Source organism: Trachypithecus francoisi, unplaced genomic scaffold (genome assembly GCF_009764315.1).
Source record: "Trachypithecus francoisi isolate TF-2019V2 unplaced genomic scaffold, Tfra_2.0 Lachesis_group8, whole genome shotgun sequence".
NCBI classification, from domain to species: Eukaryota; Metazoa; Chordata; class Mammalia; order Primates; family Cercopithecidae; genus Trachypithecus; species Trachypithecus francoisi.
Window position 1 is genome coordinate 103689844 of NW_022681473.1, and position 26846 is coordinate 103716689.

General features: G+C 35.8%; 1 protein-coding gene and 1 long non-coding RNA gene across 7 annotated transcripts in view; one reads left to right on the forward strand and one right to left on the reverse strand.

Annotated features, from left to right (window-relative positions):
- Nucleotides 1-26846, reverse strand: part of CADM1 (cell adhesion molecule 1) — a 336635-nt gene that overhangs the window by 203979 nt on the left and 105810 nt on the right. The gene's annotated exons all lie outside the window — the stretch shown is intronic.
- LOC117081473 lies at nt 22995-23882 on the forward strand. The gene is made up of 2 exons (XR_004436172.1): nt 22995-23125; nt 23503-23882. It is a non-coding gene; the product is annotated as an uncharacterized LOC117081473 (long non-coding RNA).

Genomic DNA, 26846 nt, shown 5'->3' on the forward strand with positions numbered 1-26846 from the left:
AAGAGTCTTCCACTGGCCAAAAGCAGGATAATTTGAATATCAATAAGAATAATAACTGAATGGATTGAAGCATAAGTATGTTTAATCCTATACATTCAAAATAACACTAAAGCAAAAGAAAACTTTCATAATTACCTTTGAAGGGTGCTGAGAACCAACTAATTATTGTGAAAATCAGTAAATAAAGATAAAGAATCAGTCATTTGTCTTGCCATTCTATATATACTGCACCTTAAGTTAAATAAGGGGAAGTTTCTCCTTATGAAGGAATGGCAGAATAAGATCCTCACCATTTTGCGGCCCTCACTGAAAGAATAAATCTACATAATGATCTTCAAATGGTTACTGACACCACATGCATACAAAAAGGTACACTATGAAGTATTCTTGCCCTTTATACTCTCCCATCCCCGCAAAAAAAAAAAAAAAAAGTAAGCTTGAATCTGAGAGACTTATTTGACTAACAAGAAATCAAAAAATTTTTAAAAAGCATGTTAAACAACATCAGGAAGACGTAATAAGCAAAATCAGACTGTGGGCAATTATGGGACAAGCAGTCCAGTTTCTGAAACTTCAAGGGAGAAAAAAGGGATGAAGAAGCTATAGGTTAAAAAAAACTTGTCATGCTAATCAAGTAGTTATAACCCATGGACTTTATTTGACTCTTGATTCAACAAATACAAATTTTTTTTCAAAGTAATAATAATATAAGGCAATTATAGAATTTTAATACTGACTGGATATTGTTGGTATGAAAGTATTTAGGTAAGAAAATATTGTGGTTATCTTTTTTAAAAAGAATCCCTGTCTTTTAGAGATATATACCGAAATCTTTATGGAAAGATAATACAATGTCTATAATTTCCTTTAAAATGATCCATGGCAGGGCGAGTAGGTGAGATTGCAGGTGAAATAACATTGGTCATGAGTTAATAATTGTTGAAGTTGAGTGATAAGAACATGATATTCAATACACTATGCCCTCTGCTTTTGTATGTTTGACATTTTCAACAATAAGAAGTTTTTAAAATGTCAAAAGCAAAAGCAAACAAAAAATGCAAAACTATGGCATTAAAGTTCAAATCTTGGTTATCACTGGGGAGGAAGGAAGAGTAGTAATTTTGAGAGGCCATGAGGAAGACTTCCGAGGTGCTGCTGGCAAAGTTCTGGACCTCAGTAATGGTTACTCAGGTGTTCATTTTGTGACAATTTACTGAGCTGTACATTTACACTATGTGTACCTCCCTGGTGTTATACTTCAACTAAAAAATAGTTAAGAGTAGACTACTATTCATTAATATGAACAGAAAGATGTATTTGATAGGATGACAGTATTTAATACTTTTTAATGTATAATACTTACATAGTGTTTAAGAAATGTATGGACATTAACCAAATGGAATAAAACAATGTGTTGTTAAAGGTGGAGTCTCTAATTATATTGGAACCAATCCTCAAACACAGACCCATGACAGAATCAAGATATATTACATGTAGGGAGTATGCTAATAATAATGATAATAATATTAATAGCAAATACTTATGAAGTACCTATCATATGCCACTTGAGTTAAAAGGTGGTTATAATTTCTCTTAATAAGTCTCTTGAATAAGCTATAAATACTCAACTTTGGCTTACAATATTAAATTCACATTTGCTGGTATGCTGTCCAGCATATATTTATTGGTATATTGAACAGCACAAACATGGAATAACAATTCTTTCTATTTAATTATTAAAGGTGGTTGTTATAATTATTAAATAATAAATAAATTGTAAGTTTGCTATACTTTCTCTTTCCAGATAGCAAATTTATAATTTATTTTGAAAAAACAAAAGTGAGTTGAGAAGACATGTTGCTTGATGGTTACTAATAATATCTCTGGTGTCAGTCAGGATTTGAATCCTGGTTCATCTACAAGCTATGAGACAGTAAGCAAGTACTTAATCTTTTTGTGCTTCAGGTTTCACATTTGTAAATGGGGAAATAGTGCTATAAGCTCTGGTTACCACGAGGATTAAATGAGATGGAACTCTTGGCTTAATGCCTGGCAAACAATATCTGCACATTAATGTTAATTACTATATATTTATTATTTTTATAATATAAAAGGATAGCCACCTGCAATATCTCCCTTGGTAGCATATCAAGATAGTCCTCTAAAAGAAATATGATGAGAAAATTTTTAAAAATTAGAGGATGTTTCTATGTAGTTTCTACAACAAATGAAAATTTCAAATACAGGGAGAAAACAAATAAAAATAGAGAGAGGTATGGCATAGCACAAACAGAGGGCTAAGAATTTAGAAAGCCAAGATACAAAAAAAGCTAAAATCAAAACATAATTGCTAAATGGTTTCAAGTTGAAAAAATAAAACTGCTTCTAAAGACTTGAAAGTTTACATATCAAAGCAGGTTTAGAAGAAATTATTCAATAGTCATAAAGCACTGATTGACAGAATCATGTCATGTGGTACAAAAACCCATGGGAAACCTACCTGAACCAGAGATCCATGAAAAGTACATTAAGCTCTTCTCTGAAGCAGGTACCACTTACCTGAGTACAAAGAAATAGTGCCAGACACCGGGGATTCTGTCAAGTAATTCCACAGGACACTGGTGGCCTTGGTCTCTCTCTGAGTCTCCATAGCTTCTCAGAGCCCACAGGACTTTTAAGGTACTTAAATATGTGGTATATTTTGACAACAGCATGTTTTATAAGTCATTTGTCATCAGCAAACTTTAGACAAGGTTAATGAAAGTTCTGTCACTTTAATGTCTAGCCGGCTTTAAATTACAAATGTCATGCGCCATGACTAAAGAAAGGGCACCGCAATAATACCATAAACCATCATCTCCAGGGACATACAGGTAATTGCATAGCTCATTAAAAAACTGTTTTAATTATTAATTGACCGTGTCAGAGTTGTCCTTTGAAGTCAATTTTAATTTTTTTTTCCTTGCAAGCATTATGATTTCAAGCTGACCTACAGAACTTTGTGTATCACCTAAAACATTGGCAAGGGTGGTTGAGAAGAAAGCTCTCCAATACTTGAAATTATTCTCAAGTCACTTGCAAATAATTTGCTTCCTGGGAGGAAGGAAACAGCAGAACACTTCTGAGAGGTCTGGTGTGTTCTAATCACCTCAGAGAGAAAAACCACAGGGCCAAAAATAAATGAATAAATAAAAATGCCCAGGAGTTAGAGCAAGTACGCATCTTTTTGTTAAATTTTCTTTCATGATGATGCAAAACAAGGACTAAAAATGTTTGCAAGAAACCACAAGGTGATCTGATCAGAGCTTAGCTAAAATTACAAATCTGACAATGAATAAAATTCCCTACTTAATAAATAATTCTAGAAATAAGCTGATGATAATCGCCAAAGCTCAGCAGCCATTGAAAATGGGCAACAGTAATAACTCATACACCTTGATCTATCTTTAAGTTCCACTATTCAAGAACGAAACTAGTATTCTCACTTTCTTTCTGAATAAATCTAGAAAATACTTTATAGATAAGAATATGTCCACTCTTGCAAAAGATGCCAGCGGCAAGCTTCAGTGTGAAACAGACAAGTATCCATAGTGTCAGAAGACAGAGTTGCCACTGATTTATTAGCAAATTGAACCTTTGCTTTAATCTGTATCTGATAAATTAACCCAGTCCGTCATGAACACCATTTCAAAAAGACACTGCCAACCTTAAGTTTGAATGATTCATTGTACTGTAAATATTTGAGGTGATTATGTCTGGCAGCAAGTGTCTGAAACAAGAACCCTCTTGCAACACAACCTAAAAATCAACGGGCAATGTATGAGACAGTTAGGGTGCAGTAATGAAGCTGACCTCAGACTATTTCCATCAATACGAACACTGACAGCAAGTTTGTTCACCAAGTTTTCAGGGCCAACAACTTACAATTCAAACCTGGGATCAATTTATGGACTCTGCTGTTGTTAATGACCACGCAGGGAGAGTAATACCAGAAAACTGACAGCATCCTCAGGATGAACAGATCATCTCCCAGAATGTGAAAATGAGATAAGTCAATTCCACCGCCTTGTCTGCACCTTGAGAATTAAACAGCAACTACCAACTGATATCAGAAATTACTCTCATTGGAGGTTGAACACCTGATTCTCCTTTGCCACATCAAGCAGAGACTGACAGATAAAAGAATGACAGGAAAATTCATTCCGTCCACGTTTCCTGCACTATGGAAAACTGAACGGATACAGAGCAAACCATCAAAGAAGTGTAAGTAAATAAGTATATAAACAAATAAATAAGAAAACTAAAATACAGTAAGAAAGGAAACTCTACAGAATAGGGGTCAGCAAACTAAGGCCTGTGATCAAAATCCAGTTCACCATGTGCTTTTGTAGAGACTGGAAGCTAGGAATAGTATTTGCCAATGGTTGAAAAAATTCTTAAGAATATATCACAACACCCAAAAAATACATAAAATTCAAATTTTAGTGTCCATAAATAAAGTTTTATTGGAACACAGCCATGCTCATTCGTTTACATATTGTCTACAGCAGCTTTCACACTACAACAGCAGAGCTGAGTAGTTGTGAAAGAGACCGTATGGCCCACAAAACCTAACATATTTACCACCTTGCCCTTTACAGAAAAAGTTTGCCAATCTCTGCTATAGTAGAATGAGACCTAAATTCCTAACCTTTGATGTCACATTAAGTGAGCTAGCCCCGGCTTCACCCCTTCAAGCAATCCTGATATTTAACAATTTGAAGAGTTTCCCATAATAGGAGATTTCACAATAAATGATAAATGCTTATAGCTAGAGGACGTAGCATGAGTGCTTGCAAACTGATTATAAAGTTTTGTCTCTGGTATACACATATAAGTGCAATGCAATGTATAATATTCTAATTAAATTGAAGAATGGCTGCACAAGCCATGTCTCTATTAGCCAGGTCTTATTTAATTTAGCAGCAGTAATGAATGCTGAATCAGGTTAGGGCTGTTAAGATTATCTGGCTTTGCCAATCTACTAAAATTAGGATAATAAAACCGAAGATATGTAATACTGAAGACATTTAAAAAGAAAACTCATTTATCTTCAATTAAAATATCCACAATACTGACAATAAACTTATTACTCTTCCCCATAGAAAGGTTGGGTTGAGGAAAACAGCACATTAAAAAGAAATCCAGTCCAGCATGGGGACAATGGAGTTACATTTTAGAAGACCAAATATAGTCTGATTTTCTTGTGAAAACATTACACATTTGTGTAAAAAAGCAACAGGGAAAATAAAGAAGCTCAAAATAGTCACTAACTGACAAAGCACTGCACTCGATTTTTCGACTTCAATAAAGCTAAGCCCCTTACATTGAACAGCCAAGGGGTGGTGACTGTGTTTCTTGATATGAGCAAAACCCTGCGTTATGAAGACACGTTAAATTGTTTACTTGTTTGAGTCATTGGGAGGAACTACGTGGTCGTGCTTCTGGTCAACTTCGTTTTTTGATAGTAAAAATGAGATTATGACTTATTTCATTCTGCAGATTTTATGAGTTTATTGACATAAACATAGAAAAACAAAAACTCCCTACAGAAATTGTATCAATCATCTAGGTATGTTATAAAATACAGTATCTTTAATAACATTTGTTTTAGCCACCAATTAATTTTATGAGGTAATAGTGAAACTGCAGCCTCTTCCTCCCCCTTCAGTATAGACTATATAATAAAAATCAACAGATATAGGTCAGATCAATGGAGTGAAATAAACTATTGGAAGTCAGCTCTGAAAACGTACTAGTTCCGGTCCTCAAAAGACATTGTATTTCTAGGGTTTACAGCCCCTTCGCGTTTAAAACCAGAGCGTCCAGATGCTATACTCAGAAAGGAAGAAATACAGTTCCTCTATTTCCTTATTTCCATAATTTCAAAGATGTAAAGTGAATTTGCAATATAAGTCAAACAGGAAACCAAGAAAAATACAATCGGGGGAAAGAAAAGAAGTATAAAATGGTCAGTTGGCAGCCAAAGAGAAGTTACACAAAACTGCACTTACACTAGCTCTGATTTTGAACTCAAGCAATTCTCAGCCCTCACATGCCAGTCCTGATTATTCTCTTAAAAGTGCTACTGTGTGCTATCTTCAAAATATTAAACCATCCATCAGTGTAAGTGATCCCATTAAACAATCTCTGGGTAAGCTATCCAGCTGAATGAAAATGAAACCCTAATGATTATCTGAGATGGAAACCAAGTGATTTAAGGGGAAATAGAAAATGTTTTCTGAATTTATCAAAAGGCAAACAATATTTTTACAACTTTTTCTATTCTCTACCACCAAAATAAATAAATTGATTAAGCAAACATTAGGCCTTCTTTCAACTTTTAAATACTAGGATATTAGTATTAAAAGACTATGGCTGTCGATGCCCTCTTTCATTTTTTAGTAATAGTTAAAGAGGAGACAGTGAGAACACCATAATTAGAAGTAATCAAGCAACAGTTAGATGATCATATGTGTAGGCTGCAAATGAAACTCAGGCACTCATTTTGGATGAGAATCAAATCATCTCCAGGTTTTATCTCTGATGATTTAGGCTACATAAAATGAAAAACAACTGCAGAGAGAGAAGCTACCTCTAACTTAAATAAGAAGCTTAATATTTGTCTAAACTCTTAATTAGCGATACTTTTTAAAAATCCAAAACAAACATATTCCTCTCAGTAGTGCAAAGAGGCTCCCTCCCTTTCATACAAACCTTAAAAAGAAGGTGGTGGCCGGGCGCGGTGGCTCAAGCCTGTAATCCCAGCACTTTGGGAGGCCGAGACGGGTGGATCACGAGGTCAGGAGATCGAGACCATCCTGGCTAACACGGTGAAACCCCGTCTCTACTAAAAAATACAAAAAACTAGCCGGGCGACGTGGCGGCGCCTGTAGTCCCAGCTGCTCGGGAGGCTGAGGCAGGAGAATGGCGTGAACCCGGGAGGCGGAGCTTGCAGTGAGCTGAGATCCGGCCACTGCACTCCAGCCTGGGCGACAGAGCGAGACTCCGCCTCAAAAAAAAAAAAAAAAAAAAAAAAGAAGGTGGTAACAGGCCAGGCAAGGTGGCTCACACCTGAATCCCACTTTGGGATTCCGAGGCGGGTGGATCACAAAGTCAGGAGTTTGAGACCAGCCTGGCCAAGATGGTAAAACCCCATCTCTACTAAAAATACAAAAAAATTAGCTGAGCACGGTGGCGGCCACCTGTAATCCCAGCTCGGGAGGCTGAGGCAGGAGAATCCCTTGAACCTAGGGAGTGGAGGTTGTAGTGAGATCGTGCCACTGCACTCTAGCCTGGGCGACAGAGTGAGACTCCATCTCAAAAAGAAAAAAAAAAAAAAAAGAAGGTGGTAACAACAACTTTCAAGACCATGCAAAATGCAATTCCAGAAGAAAATGACAAACCGTAAATACCATTCAGTGTCAACTCTATTCTAACCACAGAGGAGTAACAACAGAAAAGCAGACAGTAATGCACAAGGTTAACCCACTAATTACTGGGAGTCCAGAACATATAGCAAAAACAGTACAAGCTTTGAAATCAGATAAACCTAGATTCATAGCTCAGCTCTAATTTTTACTAAACTACTTGACCTTGGGAAAGTCATTTAGCCTTTCTGAGCCTCACTTTCCTTATGTATAAAATGGAGACATCTTCTCATTTCGTTGTTATAGGGATTAAAAGAGAAACCACAGGTAAACTATTGAAAGCAATATTTGACACACTAAATACATGAATCTTATTCCCTCCCCTCCACAATTAAACAAATAGTGACTAAACGTGAGAATGTGCAAGGCTACGCTAGGGCACCATTCCTCAAGTGTGATGCATGAGATGACTTTAAGTGGTACACAAATAAAAATTTATAAGTTCTAATAATAGGATTTTTTTTCTTTTTTTTTTTTTGAGACAGAAGTCTCGCTCTGTCACCTATGTTTGAGTGCAGTAGCCCGATCAAGTGATCCACTCACCTCAGCCTCCCAAAGTGCTGGGATTACAGGCGTGAGCTCGCGTGTGGCAATAATTAGGATTTTAATGTAAATATTAATATGTATTAAAAGAAGATACAGCCCAACAGACCTGTAATTTCATGGCTAATACTGATTTGGATGAGGTTGGGTAAAAAGGTAAACCAATTTAAAGAGAAATACTATGTAAATAATAATACTGTTAATATAAAGATACGGGGGAAAGTCATACAAGAAAAAAAAATACATTCTAGGAATATAAAATGCACAAGAGAGGTTTCCTGTCCTCAAAAAGCTTACAGCTTAAGGGCTGTGCAGATCAAGAATGAGCAAACAAATGAAATACCTCAAGTAAGAGTTCAGAAACGTGTATGTTATATTCAAGAAGAACAGTGCTAAAAGTCCAGCTCTTCTTGGCTCTTTTAACATGTATCACATATAAAAGCTCTTTAAAAATAAATGAGTTTACCAATTGTCATGCTGAGTTGTAACATAAGCTGATTTGCAAGTCCTTGTATAGTGGCATGTTAGGGATTTGTATGTTAAATCTTCTCTTTGAATTATCCAGGAAATCATTATTTTCTCACCTTTATTTCCTTTATAGGAAACTAAGAAAACAAAGGTTTCTGCTGGCTTAATAGCCAAATCACTCAAGACACTTGGAGCAAAACAAGGAACAATCTACTTAAAACTGTGAGATCCAGGAACGCTAAATAGTTTTAGACTTCTGCAAGTATCATCCTTAGAGATGGTGATGTGACAAGAATAAGCTGAATTTGCATTTGAAAACAGAGTGAAGCAAACCAAGTCTCCCTTTAAAGGGAAATGGTAGCAAAATAGAGAAGAAAAAGAAAAGGACTTTACATGTATTCCCAAGGAAAATCACAGACTCTTTAAAAGCTCTCACAACAGGCTGGCCCTTCGTAAAAGTCTGTCATATCCTAAAACAAAAGTCTTATTATCATCTCCTAATTCACGCAATGTATTAACTTTTGCTTCTTTAATCTATTTTAAAGTTGTCTTCCTGCATGATTCCTCTATAACATTTTAACAGTAAACCTGCATCGTGTCAAAATTTATCTGTACCTAGTATTAGTTTAGATAAATAAACATGTAGATAGCTACAGGCAACTGAAGCTATGTTGAAAGGGATCCAATGCTATCCATGCCCAGGGAGCATACAGCTCTATTTCAGAAATGTACAAAAGGAGAATATTCAATGCGAAAGGAAATATATAAAACAGAATAAGTGAAAAGGTAACCAGCAGTTACATTCTCTGAAGTACAGTAAGATATGCTTCTATAGTTTGGACCATACAAGGTGAGAGCATGTTAATGGCTAATTAGGATCCTGTATTAGCTAATAGACAAGAAGAATAAAGCTTCAAGACCGTATCACAAAAATCACTCTGTCATACTGACATTCATTCCAAGTGTCGCTACAGCATCGATTTTCTTAGAAGCTTTATGATTCAGCTGACTTTGAACCACAGAGCAATGCCCACCTGCATCAGCGGCTAAGTACAGCTGTAGAACAGACAGACGTGGCAGACTTTAAAAATTACCTTTTTCCCCCATGACTTGCTTAGAAAATATGCACAGTGCAAAAAGTTTATAAAAATTGGGTTGGAATTTTAGAGTCTCTAATAGAGTTTCTTAGGAATTTTTGAAATATAGATTTTATTAAAATCCTCTGTTTTCTTTAAAAAGCAATATTAACCCAAACAGCTGATCCTTATTCTGGTTCTTTTGCATCTGAATTTTTAAGTTAATCATCCTTAATTACCTTTCATAGCAAGAGCCAATAGCAAAGGACTGAAAGAAACAGGTTGGAAGCTCAGTAGATCCCAAGGTTTCCCTAAGAGCTCCTGGAAAAAAAAAAAAATTGCAACTAATCTTCACCTATGTAGAGAAACACAAATCCCAGGGTCACTGCCACTACATCGGCAGACCAATGTGATGAGCACTGCCGCCAATATGGCTATTCTACCTTGACTTTTGAATGTCAAAAATAATATGGACAGAATTGACTAAGCAGTCTCCGAGGTACTGCCTTTAAAATTTTTAACTTTATGGCCATTAAATATTGAACAGATAATTGGATTTATCCCCTTCAGTGCTTTATGGATGTACAAAGTACCTACCTTCTCCTGTTTTATTCAAATTAATGGTGCTCTTTTAAAGTGTCTGCCCTGAGTGCACACTATAGCCGACTCATTAAAAGGATGCTTCATCCTCTGCTTACCAACTCTTTTCTCCATTTGCAGTGAGAGGGCAAAAACCACACTCAAACCCACATTGACAGTCAAGGGCAAATCCATTGAGAGTCACCCTTAAACCTAGACTTTTCCCTCCCAAAACTCAAGTACACAGTGTGATTTGGCAGTCGATTGGCTGTTATCACAGAAAACCACAACACAGAATCCATTTATTCTGTTTTTAATTAAAACATTTACAAATGCTTCTTTGCAACTGGGTAGCTTACTGCTACATTTTAAAATCAAGTCTGAAGAACATAGGGATGCCAGTACCTCTCTAGAGGATTAGCCAAATGAAACCCTGGATTGTGTATTGGACAGGGAAAAAATACATACTCATGGAAAGGCTGTGCAATTCACACTTGTGATAAGGAATTTCTATCAAGTATGACTAACACCTAAAAACTACAGTCTGAAAATAACACTGGTGGAGGTGTTAGTGGAAAGGGGTTAATGGAAATAATGTTTTCATTTTAAACAATATAAATCCACAACTGGCATTCCGTTGGCCCGTGACCTCCCCTTACCCAATCCTTGTTCAAGTCATTTGCTAGTGTAATTGAAACCTTCTTTGAGAGTCTTTAGATTCCATTTCATGTTTTGGGGACAATGCAGCTAAAAGACATTTACCATCCATCTTTCTTAACATTCCTAATCTAAATAGAAGACTCAAATCTAAGACTGTGCTTTTGATGGATCACTCGCCTCCCTATACAGTAGAGCTTAAAGAGATCCTATTATTGCTTTCAGAACAATTACAGAAAACATACATTCATACTCATTTTAGTTTTTACCACCTAGCCACCTAGCTGAACATCATATATTTATTTTTAAAATGTGCTTTCAAAAAAAAAACAGATTTTCAATTAAAAATTTCAAAAGAACAAGTTAGAAACAACTGACCCATTAAATGCAGATGGGAAAAAAGGCTTAACAACATAACGTGTTAACAAATACACAAAATTGTGGAAATAGGATTTGCTGCTCCTGAGTAAAATGCTAAAGATATTCCAAAGCTTTTCCTATGTGTGAGTACTTCTAATACAGGTCTCCATCTGTTCACTTCTGTCAGAGTTGAAACAGGCAATAAAACAATGCCTCCAGCCAGCCAGCCAGCAAATGCTTTTCCTATGACTCTACTAAGGGACATGCATCTGAGAATCATCTCAATTATTCTATTATATATTTGAAAATATGTTTTTTACTTTATGTTTGCCTTGGAATGTATACAAAGTCTATCTAATAAGAAGTGGACCAATTTGTAATTGTTTATAGCAAGAAAATGCAAAGGATTAAAGAAAACAAAAAAAGAGTCCACCTCAGGTACATACTAAACTGGAGCTCACTTAATCAAGATTTTGCAATCTGCCAGAAAATCCCTCCCAAATATAAGTAGATAAAGCCTTAATTTCATCACTCAAATTGACTGCCCAGACCAGCTAATTGACTGCACAAAGGCAGCCTCCCTTCATCTTCATTTCTAAGTTCCTTGACTTAACAAAAGTCACAACTGACCAGTATCAAAAATACAAGCAAAGCTTGCTGACAGCTCCCTAGACTCTACCTTTCTAGAGTATCTTTGGTGTTCAAGCTACTTTATTTCTTCCCTGCACTGGGATTTCCTATATAAGAACAGGATAAAACTGAACACATTCAGATATTAAGATTACATGAGTTACCTCTAACAAAATTACCTGCTGGAATGAAAGGAGCAATTTTGAAGTTTGTTGCCAGCCTTAATTCTACAAATCAAGATCTGTCCTGGAACAAACACCATTTCACCTTAACCTGTCTGGCAGTTCATTAAGTCATTCAGGATTAACTGTTGTGAGTCCACCATTCCACAAACTCCAGTTGTAATTTTGAAAAAGAAAAGGACATGAGACTATTGCATGGGCAAACATTAAAAAAGAAAGCCTATTTACCCGACCACAACCCTAAGTGGGAGGAACACTTATATCCTATGCAGAGCTGGAATATATGTCAGCCTTTATATTAAATGTATTTTTAAATCTTATTGTTTAAAAAAAAAGACATGTATCTTAGTCTATTTTCTGTTGTTTATAACAGAATACCAGAAACTGGGTAATTTATAAAGAAAAGAAATTAATTTCTTATAGTTATGGAGGCTGAAAAGTACAGGGTCAAGGAGCCACATCTGGTGAGAGCCTTCTTGTTTGAAGGAACTCGCTGCAGAGTCTCAGGCTGGCACAGGGCATCACATGGTGAAAGGGCTGAGTCTGCTAGCTCAGATCTCTCTTCCGCTTCTTCTAAAGCCCCCAGTCCGGCCGGGCGAGGTGGCTCACGCCTGTAATCCCAGCACTTTAGGAGGCTGAGGGGGGTGGATCACGAGGTCAGGAGATGGAGACCATCCTGGCTAACACGGTGAAACCCTGTCTCTACTAAAAATATAAAAAATTATCCGGGCGTGGTGGCGGGCACCTGTAGCCCCAGCTACTCAGGAGGCTGAGGCAGGAGAATGGCGTGAACCCGGGAGGCGGAGCTTGCAGTGAGCCGAGATCGCACCACTGCACTCCAGCCTGGGCGACAGAGCAAAAGTCTGTCTCAAAAATAAATAAATAAAGCCACCAGTTCTACACTTCTATAACCCATTAATCTATAACTCGTTAATCCATTAACCCATGAATAGATTAATCCATTCATGGGGGCAGTCACCTCTTAAAGGCTCTACCTCTCAATACTGCCATACTGGGAACTAAATTTCAACATGAGTTTTAGAGGAGACAAATATCCAATCAAAGCAACATGTAATTAAGAGTTTAACCCTTGAAAAATGTACATACTTGATATATCCACCATTCAAAGATGTTTTCAAAGTTAAACTAGAACAGTGGGAACTAATTAAATTTATCACCAGTAAGCTAGCATCAAAGAGGTAAAATTTAAAAACAGCAACAACAACCAGGTAGCAACAGTGTATGGAAGCAGGGAACATAACCTATAGCACAAAGACAAAGGGGCTAAGCAAGCCTCCGTCATGAAGTGCCTGTCACTTGCCTTATCTGTGAACCAAACATTTCTTATTTTCTACTATACAAAAAGCTAAGGCTGGTCACAAGAACCAAGGGTTGCTTTTGTTCCCTTTGAATGCCTAATAAGTATGCTTGATCAAAAAATAAAAGAAAAGAATAAAGGTGATCATTTTAAACTCGAAGAGATGAACCCTATTTGCTATAAATAAATGACCAACTTCTATCAGTAATACATGTCTCAGTATACCTTTATACAGAGTTTTGAATTTGGAAAGCACATTAGTGTTCCACATATTCAAAAAATAAAATTAATAAACAAAGATGGGAAAGATAAAAACCTAAAATTGAAAGCAAAATGAAGCAAAGGGAAATGGATGTACTTCAAATTAAAAACATAACCACTATGATGACAGGTGAGAAAAAGAATAATATAAGTTATGATCTCAAAATTTTACTATCTACCCTATTCTAAGAAAGTGTGGAGGGAAAACATGTCCTGAACTTTGTTAGTAGGTCTTTTTCTGTACTAAGTATGGGTGACATAATTTGAGTCTATTTTTAGATGTATTAGAGGACTGAGTAAATGAACACGTGTTTGGAGGCAGGGTTTTCACTGTGGAAGAATAATACATTATAGAATGGAGATAAGCATTCTCTGTGAAAATGGTTTGAATTTGGAAGTATTAGTGTGAACTCAGAATTCCTAATATATGTGCTTGTGTATGCATACATGCATGTGTGTGTATATTATTTTTCCTGTCTCCTAAAAAAGGCCTAGAATCAAATCTACCCTGTTAGTAAGTAGCACACCTAGTACCCCAATATTGGTTTCTAATACCTTTCTCCTCTAAAAAAAAAAACAAAAAACAAAAACAGAAGTCATCAGAGAAATGGTTGATTACAGGGCTAGGGCAGAGAAAGGCCAAGATAAGGCTAGCACATCTCACACCAGAAAAAGTTAGTGCTGAGAAAATGATAGGAGCATATTAGAAGAACACAAGAGACAATCTAAAGGGGTCCCCACCAATTAAATCTAGGATAAATTTGAGCACCAAAATAATTAAGAAAAGTAATGAACTACATACACCATTTAAAAAGGGAGTCTATAAGTCAATATGACTGATAGGCAGACAGACAAGATAGATAGATAGATAGATAGATAGATAGATAGATAATGAAAGGATGGATGGATGGATGGATGGATGGATAGAAAAATTATTTATAGGAGAATGCTAACTACTAACTGGTAAAAGTTGATGAAGTGTTATAGTTGGAAAATCACCATAGAAAAGACTGGTTCAAGCAAGGATCATCAATAGATGTTAAACCTAAGGGGCGAGTTTTGAAGAGGAACAAGATATTTGCATGCGCTTAAAGTGCCTTCCCATGGATTGCTTATTAGTTGTAAGGGTTAATATAGTAACTATACAGTAGAAAAACAGGCAATGCCCTGATCAGATAACCAAAATTACTATCACCAACAAAGGGTAGAAGGACATTGGGTATTACATTGGATATCTCTGGATGTAATAGTGTAATCTCCAGAATAACACTGAAGGACATGTTACTTCAATATTATTCTGGTTGGGAATACACAGCCTTAATCTCCTCATGACAAAACATCAGACAAACTCAAATAAAAACTTTTTTACTTAAAAGATAAAAGAGGTGGGGGACTTCTGTATATTTTTTAATGTCAATGTCACAAAAGACAAAGAAAGCCTGAAGAACTGTTCCCCATTAAAGGAGATTGAAGAGACATAACAGCTAGATTCAATATGTAATCCTGGACTGGATCTTGCACTGTAGGGAGGAAAACTGCTATAAAGTATATCATTAGATCAATTGACCAAACTGAAATATGGAGAATGCTGACAGAAGATTAGATAAAAGTATTATGTCAATGTTAAATTTCCTGAAGCTAATAATTATACCATAGTTACATAAGAAAATCTTATTCTTTGGAAATGTATTCTGATGTATTTTGAGGCAAAAGGACATGGTGTATGCAACTTACCCTAGAATGGTGCAGAAAAAAATGCACAGAGAAAGATGGAAGGGAAAAAGAAAAAGAAGGAAGGAGTGAAAAAGACAGTGTTCACAGACACAAATGATAAAGCAAATGGAATAAAATGTCAATAAGAGGTGAATCCATGTAAAATGAATACGGTGTACTTTGTACTATTTTTGCAAATTTTCAGTAAGTTTGAAACGATTTCCAAATAAAAAATGTAAACAACAACAAACAAAACAATGTCTTCACTCACACAGCCTTGTGAATTTAAAATAACATACATGGTGATCCTAATCTCATAACTTTATTTCTGGAAATATCACCTCAATGTGGAAAAAGTCATATGTGCAAAGATATTTGTCAATGCATTGTTTATAAAAACAAACAACTTGAAAATACCACATGTAGTTTTCAAAAACTGAGAATGGTTAATTAAATTATGCTATGCAAATTCCAAAGAACACTATGCAGTATTTAAATGTTTACAAAAGTTTATAACAATTGGAAACACATGACATGATATTAAGTGCAAACAACAGGACTAAAGATGATACATATAGCACGATCACAACTAAGTAAAACAGGCAGATAAAAGGAAAAACCTTAGACAAAAATGCCTAGAAAGAAATCCAAGAAACTGTCAACACTGATCATCTGTTCCTAGGAGATGGTTCATGGATGATTTTTTTCCTTTCTACTAATAATTAATTAGATATATAGGCTAATAATTATATAATACAAGAGAAGCTTTATTCTTTAAATAATTTAATAAAAGTTAATAGGAATAAGTTACATTTATGTACGTTCTTCAGGAACACCCGTTATGTAAGTAAATGATACTGTGGATGTGCGACTATCAAAATTGAATCTGAGCTACTTGTAGTCTCAAAGATGGGAAATGAAACAGAGAAGTCATACTAGGAGACAGTCATACTAGGAAGAGATGATCATACTAGGGATGACTAGTATGACAAGCAGTACTTTAGTTGTGCATCTACACATTCATGAGCCAGTGATGCCTCTTTTCTCCTTATTCTGAGCCATCAGAGGATTGTGGGATTACTGTCTACCCTCTCATCCCACCTCCCCCCATCTCACAGGAGAAAAAAGGAAAAGCAGTGGTGCTTACAAAGATGGAGCATGTGACAGTGGCTTCACTGATTTCCAGCTATTAATTTTTTAGCTAAACAGTCACATTTCTTACTACTCCTGCTCAGAGTATACGTTCAAGATGAAATTCTCCAATATTCTACAAGTAGAACTGGACAAGCCCAATTATATTGGGAAATGGTGATATTCACTGAGAGAGAGGGAGCGGGGAAAGGGTTGGGGGACAGGGAGGAGAGGGAGGAAGGGAGGTGAGAGAGAGAAGGAGAGAGGAAGTGCAGAGGAATAAAGGAAGGAGAGAAGTAGGGGACAGAGGGAGAGAAAAAGGAGAAAAGCAGGGCAGAGACTGAGGCAGAGAAAGAAGGGTAAGAGAAAACACCTGTGCTTTGAAAAAACTAGGTGACAATGATCAGATGTAAATGTTTAGTTAACTGAAACGCTGAAAGGAAAATTGAAACAGCACCACCATTCATTTTCTAATAGGTTCCTGGAGTCACCAGCAAAAGGTTAGGCTACTCTTTTTTTTAAAAAAAAAAAAAAAAAAAAAAAAGGTTGGGAGAGCGGTTGGGAGTATTAAGAGAATAGTGTATGACAAAACAAAAGAGGAAGTTTCTACATTAAACAATTATTACAGCTCAGTTCCTGTTTAAGACCGTCACATTTGTGAGCATTTAATTATATTTATTTCTTAATGTACCCTGGTTTGAGTAATCTTCAACTATGAATCTCATAAACTCAGCCAATGAAATAATTAAAATTCTTTTGCCAAGTTGATGTGTATGAAAAAGTCAAACACTTCATTCAAAATTTATGTGAGGCACATTCATAAGAATACACTAATTTCTCATTCAGATTTCAAATTGAATCCATTTAATGACTGCCGATAGCAAAGCAATAGGAATGCATAAAAGAATAGTTATACAATCGACAATTACCCAAAGTTCCTCTCATGTTTTATGAATCAACAATTGTCTCCTAACTTGTCAAAGAAATCAGTGTGAATTCACGTCTAGAATCTTATAACCTGTCTGCATTAAACTATAAAAAAAAAGTACAATTAGACATACAATTTAAAGAATTCATCAATTTAAATGAACAAAAATAAAGAACTTCTCTGTGATCCCATGTTCCTTTTCAAGACAACACACTCTCAGGGCTGTCTGGTTTACCACTATTTCTTCTTCACATTCATGTTCTTTATCAGCAAAACGATTACAATGGTCTTTCAGACTTGAGTGATGAATGACAAAACAACACAGTTCCATTCTAAAATATGAATGGCTTTGGAGCACAGCTCCAAAAATGAACTGCAATGGTTATGCCAGAGAATAAATAACACCCAGCAACAGAATCAAATTCTAAAATTAAGCAAGAAAAAGAAGTAGAAATAAAAGGATAAGGAGGAAAAGGCAAAAGAGAAGCAGAGGAGGATGGGGGAGGGAGCGAGGGATCCAGAAATTTCAACACCTGCGTCATGAAAATTGTTTTTTTCCTTTTTCCCCTGAAACAAAACATAACACTAGCACTTACTGCAAGACAGATTAAATTATTTCTCACCAGGCGGTGAAGAAATCTCACTCCACCCTCAAATTCACATTGACAAAACTCCTCTTACAGCTATGCACATTCTGACATACAGCAGCCACAAACTCAGTGCTCTGGTGCTGCAGCAGGTGGAGCTTGATTAAAGGCAGAGTTCCTGCCCGTACATGTGGACAGGAAGATCAACTTACAAACCCCTTCAACAGTGTACAGCAGGGCTCTGGACTAAGGTGATTCATTTTAGCTATCCTAAAAAGGAGATCACCCACAGAGCACAGAATTAAATCGTGTTATTAAAAAACAAAATAGCAGGCCCACACTAACAGTATCACCACAAAGAACAAATATTTCTATACAAGAAAAACAACAAGTCAATGTTGTTCCTATGTCATATTCTCATTATGGCCAGTCCCAACCATTCCATTTAAAATTGTAACCCTTTCCCTAGTACTCCTACTCCTTCTTATCCTGATTATTTTTTTCCACAGTTGCTGTCATTCTTAAAATACTACACAATTTGTTCATTTATTGTGTTAATTGTTTATTTCTTACTCCCCACTCCAATATATGTTCCATACAGTGGGAGATATTTGTCTATTTACTCCAGTACCTGGCACATAATAGATACTAAATAAGTGTCTGTTAAATAAATGAGTCATTCATTAAGTTCAATGATTTCTTAAAGCTTTTCTTATTCAAGCAGAAAAGGCAAAAATTAGGCAGAGAATTTTTAAAGAGTTATAATAGGACATATAAGGGTTTATTATCTCTACTCTAAAAAGCCTATTTACATTGATTAAATACCACACAGACACACATATACATACACATTAAACACTGATTCAGAAATGGGCTAAAGAACCTAAAACACTACTGAAAAGAAAAGCAAATGGTTAATAAAATTTTGGAGGAAAACAACCTCACTGACAGCAAATAAACACAAATTAAAACAAAATTATATTTTTCCTCTGCATAATGTATCAGATACTTTAAAAACTTAACATTCACATTCCCAAACACAAATGACTGTGCAGTAAGATGGTCATTTCCAGCCAGGAGGAATGAAATCAAAACAACCATTATCTGACCCAGGAATTTCAATTGTGAAACCTGCAAAGAAACACTATAAAATATAGGCAAAGACCAAATACAAAGATGTTCATGAAAGCAGTATTTACAGTAGCAAAATTCCAGAAAAATCTAGAGGATTAAAAGTGGTGAAACAAGCCAGGCACAGTAGTACACCTGCAATCCCATCTGCTCAGGAGGCTGAGGCTCCTGGGCCCAGGGAGGATCTCTTGGGCCAGGAGCTCAGGACTGTACTATGCTATGCTTGCACCTATAAATAGCCACTACAAACCAGCCTGGGCAACACAGTGAGACCCCATCTCTTCCAAAAAAAAAAAAAAAGAGAGAGAAATAGTCCATTCAATTATGATACATCCACAAAATTAATTATTATATAGTCTTTAAAATGTATGCTTGAAGAATATTTATAAAGACAAAAGACTGCAAATAATAGTAAATAAATAAAAACAAGAAGAGTCTAATCTGAACGAGGCATGGCAATATGCATGGAAAGTGAAAAATATTAATATCAAGAATATTTTTATCTGAGTGGTAGGATTATAGCTGAATTTTGTCCTCTATACTTTTATGGATTCTCTTTTTTCATCAACATAAAGATTCTACCTTTAGAATTAGAAAAAAATTTTAAATGAAACAGATTTCATAGAAGACTGAAGGAAAGAAAGATTTAACAGAAAAGTTGGGATAAAATCTACTTTTAAGGGTTGTCATTAAGCAAATAGAAGAATAAAGTCTTAGGAAATAAAGTATTAGAAAAACTGACCAAATGTTAACAGTATCTGAAAAAAAAAAATAGAGGTTGCATTTTAAAAAAATAGAATGCATTCTTATTTCCCTATTTAAAAAAAAAAATCCACAGCTCTGAATGACCTTATAGGGTCCATTCATTCCAAAATTATCTCATCAAAATTTGTATCTTAAAATTCAATCTGAAATTTGAAAGGGGATCTTTTCAGTTTTAGTTCCTAATCCACATAGCTATGAAAGAGGAACAAACCTGAAAAAAAATGAGAAAATACAAAGTATTATGGCATTAGCACTGTTCTTAATATGAATATAAACTAAATTTATTGATAATAAATGAACTTTTCAATAAATCAGCCAAATACAGAGGCACCGACCACAGTAATAAATCATCTGCTAGGAAAAGGCTGAATTTATTGAAGAAAAAAAAGAAAAAGAAAAAAAAAATCTTTCTGGATGATCAGAAGAAAAAACCGCCCAAGCTCTTAGGGAAGCCCTTTTTCATAATATGTACAGGTAGAGTAATCATTTTGACTATCTAAAACAAATTCAAACATTTAAAACAAAGACAATGGTTGTGCTTACAGATCTAGATCTACAGACTTAACATCTGCACATGCTCTTTGGAAGTCTACAAAAGCAGTGTCAACAGAAACATTAACATCCTTTGCAGTTATCTGACAGCACTGCTTCATAAAATTATATCAGATCTCTATCTAAAGCAAGTATTAGGGCTATCCATACATGCAGTAAAAGAGAATGTGAAGAAAAAGTAAGTAAATTCAAGCAAACCTATTACTTTTCTTTTAAGCTCAAATATATTTCTTAAGGCTAAACATCAGAAGCAAGATGCTTGGATATCAACACTTTCCTTTATGACTTTAGCTTTCTATCTAGCTCCAGAGGGAAAATCATGTTTACAAGAACCACGAGACATGTGAAAAGCAATAACCAAGATAAATGAAAAAAAAAAAAAAAATGCCGGGTTAAGTTTTAGTCAGAACTTTATTGCAAAGGTACTTTGTTTTATGAGATGAAGAAATATACTTCTCATCTTCTCTAGCATTACATATTGAAAAACAAAAACATGATTAAACCATTCTTTTAATGTCATCTCATCATTTATAAAGAGCTTAAGGAAAACAATTTGCATGCAGACTGAGCACACTATAAAGATGGTGCATAGTGTGCAACTCAATGTCAAAAACTAAAGTTCAATTTCCAGTGCTAATCAAGTTTCTGCAACAGGAGCCCTGTTGATTTCCCTATGAGCCACATGATTTCTTGTTTTATAGTCTTGATGCAAAATTTCCTAAAATTTTGAAGCCAATTTTTTTAAAAAGTAGAAAATAAAAAACAAAACACTAGAGATAATTAATGTTCACCCATTATTCCTTCCAAAAGAAAGGGAAAAATTCATGGTCAGAGATTGATTACTTGTATAGTATGTTCTCATAACAGAGGAAATGAGACTTTGCATAAAGTAGGAAGGGATGCAACAGATTTATAAAAATTAAGTACATGTGTGATATTTAGACTTGCCTTTGATCAATTTTCAGCTATTCATATATAGAAAGCAGAAAGGAAACTTGTCTGTATATCAGAATCACTTAAAGATATTTTTAACCACACCCCCAAACAATTAGATCACAGTCTTTGGGGGTGATAGCAGGCATTCAGGATTTCTTGATGCTCTCCAAGTTTGGGAATCACTGACATAAAGTACAGAAAACAAACAAATTCTTCTGCCTTCTTTGAGATTTATCATCGGAATTATCCCAGAGAATTGAAGGGGGAAAAAAGATAAAGAAAAGGAAAAGGAAAAAGATGGGGGAAAATACTAAACCAATGCATTAATCTACATCTGCTTTTTAAAGCAAATCATTTACACACATACTCACTGCTATTTCTGAAGCTGGCTCAACAAAATGCTGAAAAAAAAATCATTATAGAGGTACATGGCATATTATGCTGACATGAGTTTCTACGGCACAGCCCCAGTCCTCTAAGAAAGATGCTGATTTGGGTGAGAGCGCAAAAGAGAGATTATTCTCATAAACACAAAAAAAGTATGCAGATTCCAAGGTGACTACCACAGCTTTCTAGTGACAAATCGCCAGCAATCAGAGATGTTTGAAATGTGAACTTGCTTAACCTTGCCTACTTTCATGGTTTATTTTAATAATAGGGGAAGGATATTAAAACTCTCTATTAAGTTCAAACATGGAAGAAGAGGGCAAGAAAAAAATCTCAAACCCGATAATTCCAACTTTTTTAAAAAAAAGACTCACTATAGCTAATTTTCTAATTTTACATATTATTTAGACATAGCCCAAAAGATTTTATTTGTTACGTAGCATTTTATTCTCCTTCTATCCCATATTTCTTTTTTAAAGAAATCATTTAAGGTACATGCATTCCATTTGTACTATTGGTTCATGACATTCGAAGACTTCATCATGCACACAGGATCGCCTGTGTGCTTAGCTTAACTCTGTGGAAATCTCTCATCCCTAGGAAAGAACCTAGATTATTTTTATGCCATCCAAATGGGGGACTGTTCCAGATACCAGATGATGAAGGGGCCCCTGAGGAACCATAATGCTAACGTGCTATGAGCACTACACAATTTGACTTCAAAGATGCCTCTCAGTTTGGCAGGGCCTCCACATATGTCCTGTGAATAATAAAGATGTGGTTGTCACTGGCGGTGGAAGCAAAGGGTGCATGTCCTTGTGAATGTGACCACATTAGATTTAAGATAGAAGAAAGTCCTTTACAAGAAAACCAGAAAAAATGGTGTATCAATTTATGTGCTACAGACACGGTTGTGCTTCATTACTGTAGCATAGGATTAAAAACATAAATCTTGACCACTCTTCAGAGAGCTAGGGTTGAGCTACGTAACATTTTTTCCTTAGTGGTGGCTTTTGGCATTTTGGTCATTTCAACAATATTCATTGGCCAACCTTCAACAAGTCACCACTTAACTAACTTTATTTATTTATTTATTTTTAGGGAGCACATAAAGATGAAGGGAATACTTCTTTTCCAAAACAGATATGCTGGAGATTAACTTTAGAGTTATTCTGTATCATCCTAAATTTTCCACTGCTTCTGTCCTGCAGTGAAGTCACAATACATCTGTGACAGAATAACTCCCATGGCAACAGGCTGACATCATAAACACCAGATTAAGACTTGGCTGCAAAGCCAAAGGAGATGACAGGCTGGGAAGGAAGAGGCTATAATTCAGACAAATCTCTTCCATAATAGCTATGGGAATACTAAACATTACTGGCCAAGTAAATTGCTTTCTGTATAAGTGTTCTCTTTTTTTGAAGTTTGCCCCAGTGTGAAAGTCTCTCTGTAAGTCAGAACCTTAGCATTATTTTAATGTACTGTTCTGTATTTAATAATCTTATGCTTCAGACATTAGTCTGTTACCATGGGAATGACAGCAGCACAAATACAGGATTATGGCTATCAAGCAGGAGAAAAGAAATTATGAATAAGCCTCGTTATGTTCAATAATTAGCAGCTACATGGAAAAAAACAAAACCATGAATTTAGGTTGATGCATTTATCTCAGTGTTTGAATACAACTCTGAGTGTGTTATTGCTTTAAAATGAGATTCTAACAAACTGCCAAAAACTTCATGACTAGCAGTTGTTACTCAGTGTTATAATTTAAAAATTCATCCTGTCCATCTCTTTTTTCTCCTATTTATATTCTTTCCCTGCAGAAGATTGGTAACTAATGGGTAATACACAACATTCCAAGATAGATTCTGGTATCTTGAGCCAACATATCAGGAGAACGGCACAGAAAAACTGAACATTACCAGCCCCTCTACCTTAGCTAACTGCAAAATGAACAACTTCCAAGGAGCTGCTGCTACTCTCCTACAAAATGAAAAGTCTATGTATCAAGATATAGAATAGTACAGCTAAGCACAAGGCTCCTCCCCAATCAAACAGAAGCAGAGTGAAGATCACTATCAGTAAAAGCACTGGCCTAGAGTTCTATCAATAAATTGATATGTAACCCAAGGCAGGTCTTCTTTCTTTGAGTTTCAGTTTCATCATCTTTGAAGTGAGAATAACAGAGCATAAAAGTCAAACTCAAGCCAACACATGATCTGTATAGCTCATTTTTTTATTATCAATTGACAATAAGAGACATTGTACTCTATCATGTTTACGTTAATGACTAAGGAAGTGTACCATACAGTTAGAACTCTTAACAAGGCATGCACCCCTTTGTTCATTGTAGAACAGATGAACAAAATGGTGGATAAAAATTTTGAGACTACCAAAGATGGTTAAAACAATACCTCCTAAACTCAAAGACTACATCCAAATATTGAAGAAAGTACTACAGCAATGCCGCAGCATCAAGTCTTCCCTGAATATTTGGGGAAATGGGCACATTGCTACACTTGTGGCATCCTGTGGAATCACTCACCCTCTCTACAAGAGTATCATTACTCATTATACCATCCAAATCAGATGTCAAGAATGAAATCTTAATCTACTCATAAATCAGTAAACACTTAACTAAGATCAACAGCTCCTTGGTACTTTTAAATTTCCTTAATCCCCTCTTCCACGAGGTTTCTGCATTCAATGGCAATGGTACAACACATCAATGGGGGAAAGTAATTTTAGAACGTGCCATCCAAATTAACTGGTCGTGAATAGGCTCTGATTAAAATATAAAGGGCTTTTAAAATAATTTAAAATGATTCACTGGAACTAATTTGGAGATATTTTAATCTCTGAATGTGCAATGAACTGTAGTCTCCCTTGGCCCCAGCATCTCCTTAGAGAGGAACATTTCTAGTCAGGCCTTATGCCACTGGATAAGAGGTATTTGAGCCATATGAACTAAAATGCCCATGCCTGAATTTCCTCCTGACTTTTCTCACTTGTGTCTCTCCAACTTAGGCATGGTTCTCTTCCACTTTCCAAACCAAATTGTATATACTTACCCTTCTCAGTGAATATTGCTCATCTGTTTACTAGGCCAGATAGCTAGATAATTCTAAACACAACAATGTGACAATTATTTAAAGAATCACGTGAGATCAAACAATCTCAGTTTACATTCTTTAGTCATTTGTATAAATTCCATTTTAGATTAAACAAAATAATATTTTCCCAACTTAATATTCTAACATATTTATTTACAGGGATTCCACTAAGGCCACTTGTGAAACAACATCTAAGCCACATTTAACTAGGCTCTTTTAAAGTGACTGTGACATTCAAGAAGATGGCTCAGGCTTTGAAAAGTGCCTACTTAGACCCACTACAGATTCCTTTACAAAATCCTTTGGTGCCTGGTCTCCAAGATTTCCTGAACCTCAGCCAAAGACCCTTCAGATAACAGGAGAGGAGAGTTAGTCTCTATTTTTCTACATTCTAGATGTTGCTGTTTCTTTCTGAGCCACGGGATAGAGCTGGAAAGAAGAAATGAGCAACAAAACCTATATATTGGAGCACTGTGATAAGGATAGATATTCCCTGATTTAATCTTCCCAACAATCTGATATGTAGTTATTATTATACCTACAGAGTAAATGAGGAAGGAGAAGAAGAAAAAGATATCCAACTGAGTTATCACACAGTAATGAAACAGTGAAATTCAAACCTAATACAACTCCAAAACCCAAGTTCTTTCTGTTGTATCCTTATTAAAATCCAGTCTTCTTGAAAGTTGGAAGCTGGTCCTTTCATTCTTCTGTGTAATCTCAGAGACTACACATACAAATAGTTCTTAACAAAACATGTATATCAAGTAAAAAAGGCAAAGTGTTTACAAGAAATTATCTAGTTTCTTTTGTCAAGCCAATCCCCTGGCCCAGACCAGACCAGAGCACACGTGAGAAGTATGACTTACTACTATAGCATCAGAGAAGAGGAAGGAAACCCTCAAAATCCATCCATTTTGAAGCTGACGTATCCGAGCATAAGATTGTCACTTACCTAAAAGAAATATGAGAGAAAACACCATTATTGTAAACGTAGACATTTACCTCTTAGAAACTTTACCTACTAATATATTAAAATATCCTTTAATTTTATAGTCAGTGTATCCTGAGCACAATAGTATAAAAAGAGCTGTTTTTTCATCTTTCAATTTTTCAAAGCCATCCTCATTATTTTTTTACAGAGTATTTAATTCCAGTCTTTTTCTCACGTTTACCTCGGACAGTCTAACTTTTTGTGATGATAAAACATCTTTAAAAGATTGATATATCTTCTCTCCAGAAAAATCACATGTAGAAACCTCTTTTATACAGTGTTAGCCAGTTCACAGTCCACCTGCAGTCTACCCACTGACCTATATGATGAGCATGATATGAGAACAGGCTGTAGGATATCCCTGAATCTTATGCATGCTTCATAATTTGCTTCAGAAGCCCACAAAAACTTTAAATTTCCAGAAACATGTGATGTACGTACAAAATTCTGCACCCAGCCTATATAAAATGCTCATTCTTTTTCAGAATAAATGTCCTATCAACAAAGAATTGGTCGGCCGGGCGCGGTGGCTCAAGCCTGTAATCCCAGCACTTTGGGAGGCCGAGACGGGTGGATCACGAGGTCAGGAGATCGAGACCATCCTGGCTAATACCGTGAAACCCCGTCTCTACTAAAAAATACAAAAAACTAGCCAGGCGGGGTGGTGGGCGCCTGTAGTCCCAGCTACTCAGGAGGCTGAGGCAGGAGAATGGCGTGAACCCGGGAGGCGGAGCTTGCAGTGAGCTGAGATCCGGCCACTGCACTCCACCCTGGGCGATAGAGCGAGACTCCGTCTCAAAAAAAAAAAAAGAATTGGTCAATACTAGGTGGCAAAGAAAGTCTCTAGAAATAGCAAAGAAATGTCAGCTACTTAGATGCTAGGTCTGTTGGCTATAAAAACTTAAATAAATTAAAAACAAACCAACCAAATAATTACCAAGAAAACATAAAAAAGAAAAACAGTGTATGTGTGTGTCTGTGTTCTACATCAGGATAGGGAAGAGGCAGGCACTACCAGATATTTTAAAATATTATAAAGCTTCTACAAGTGAAAAAGAGT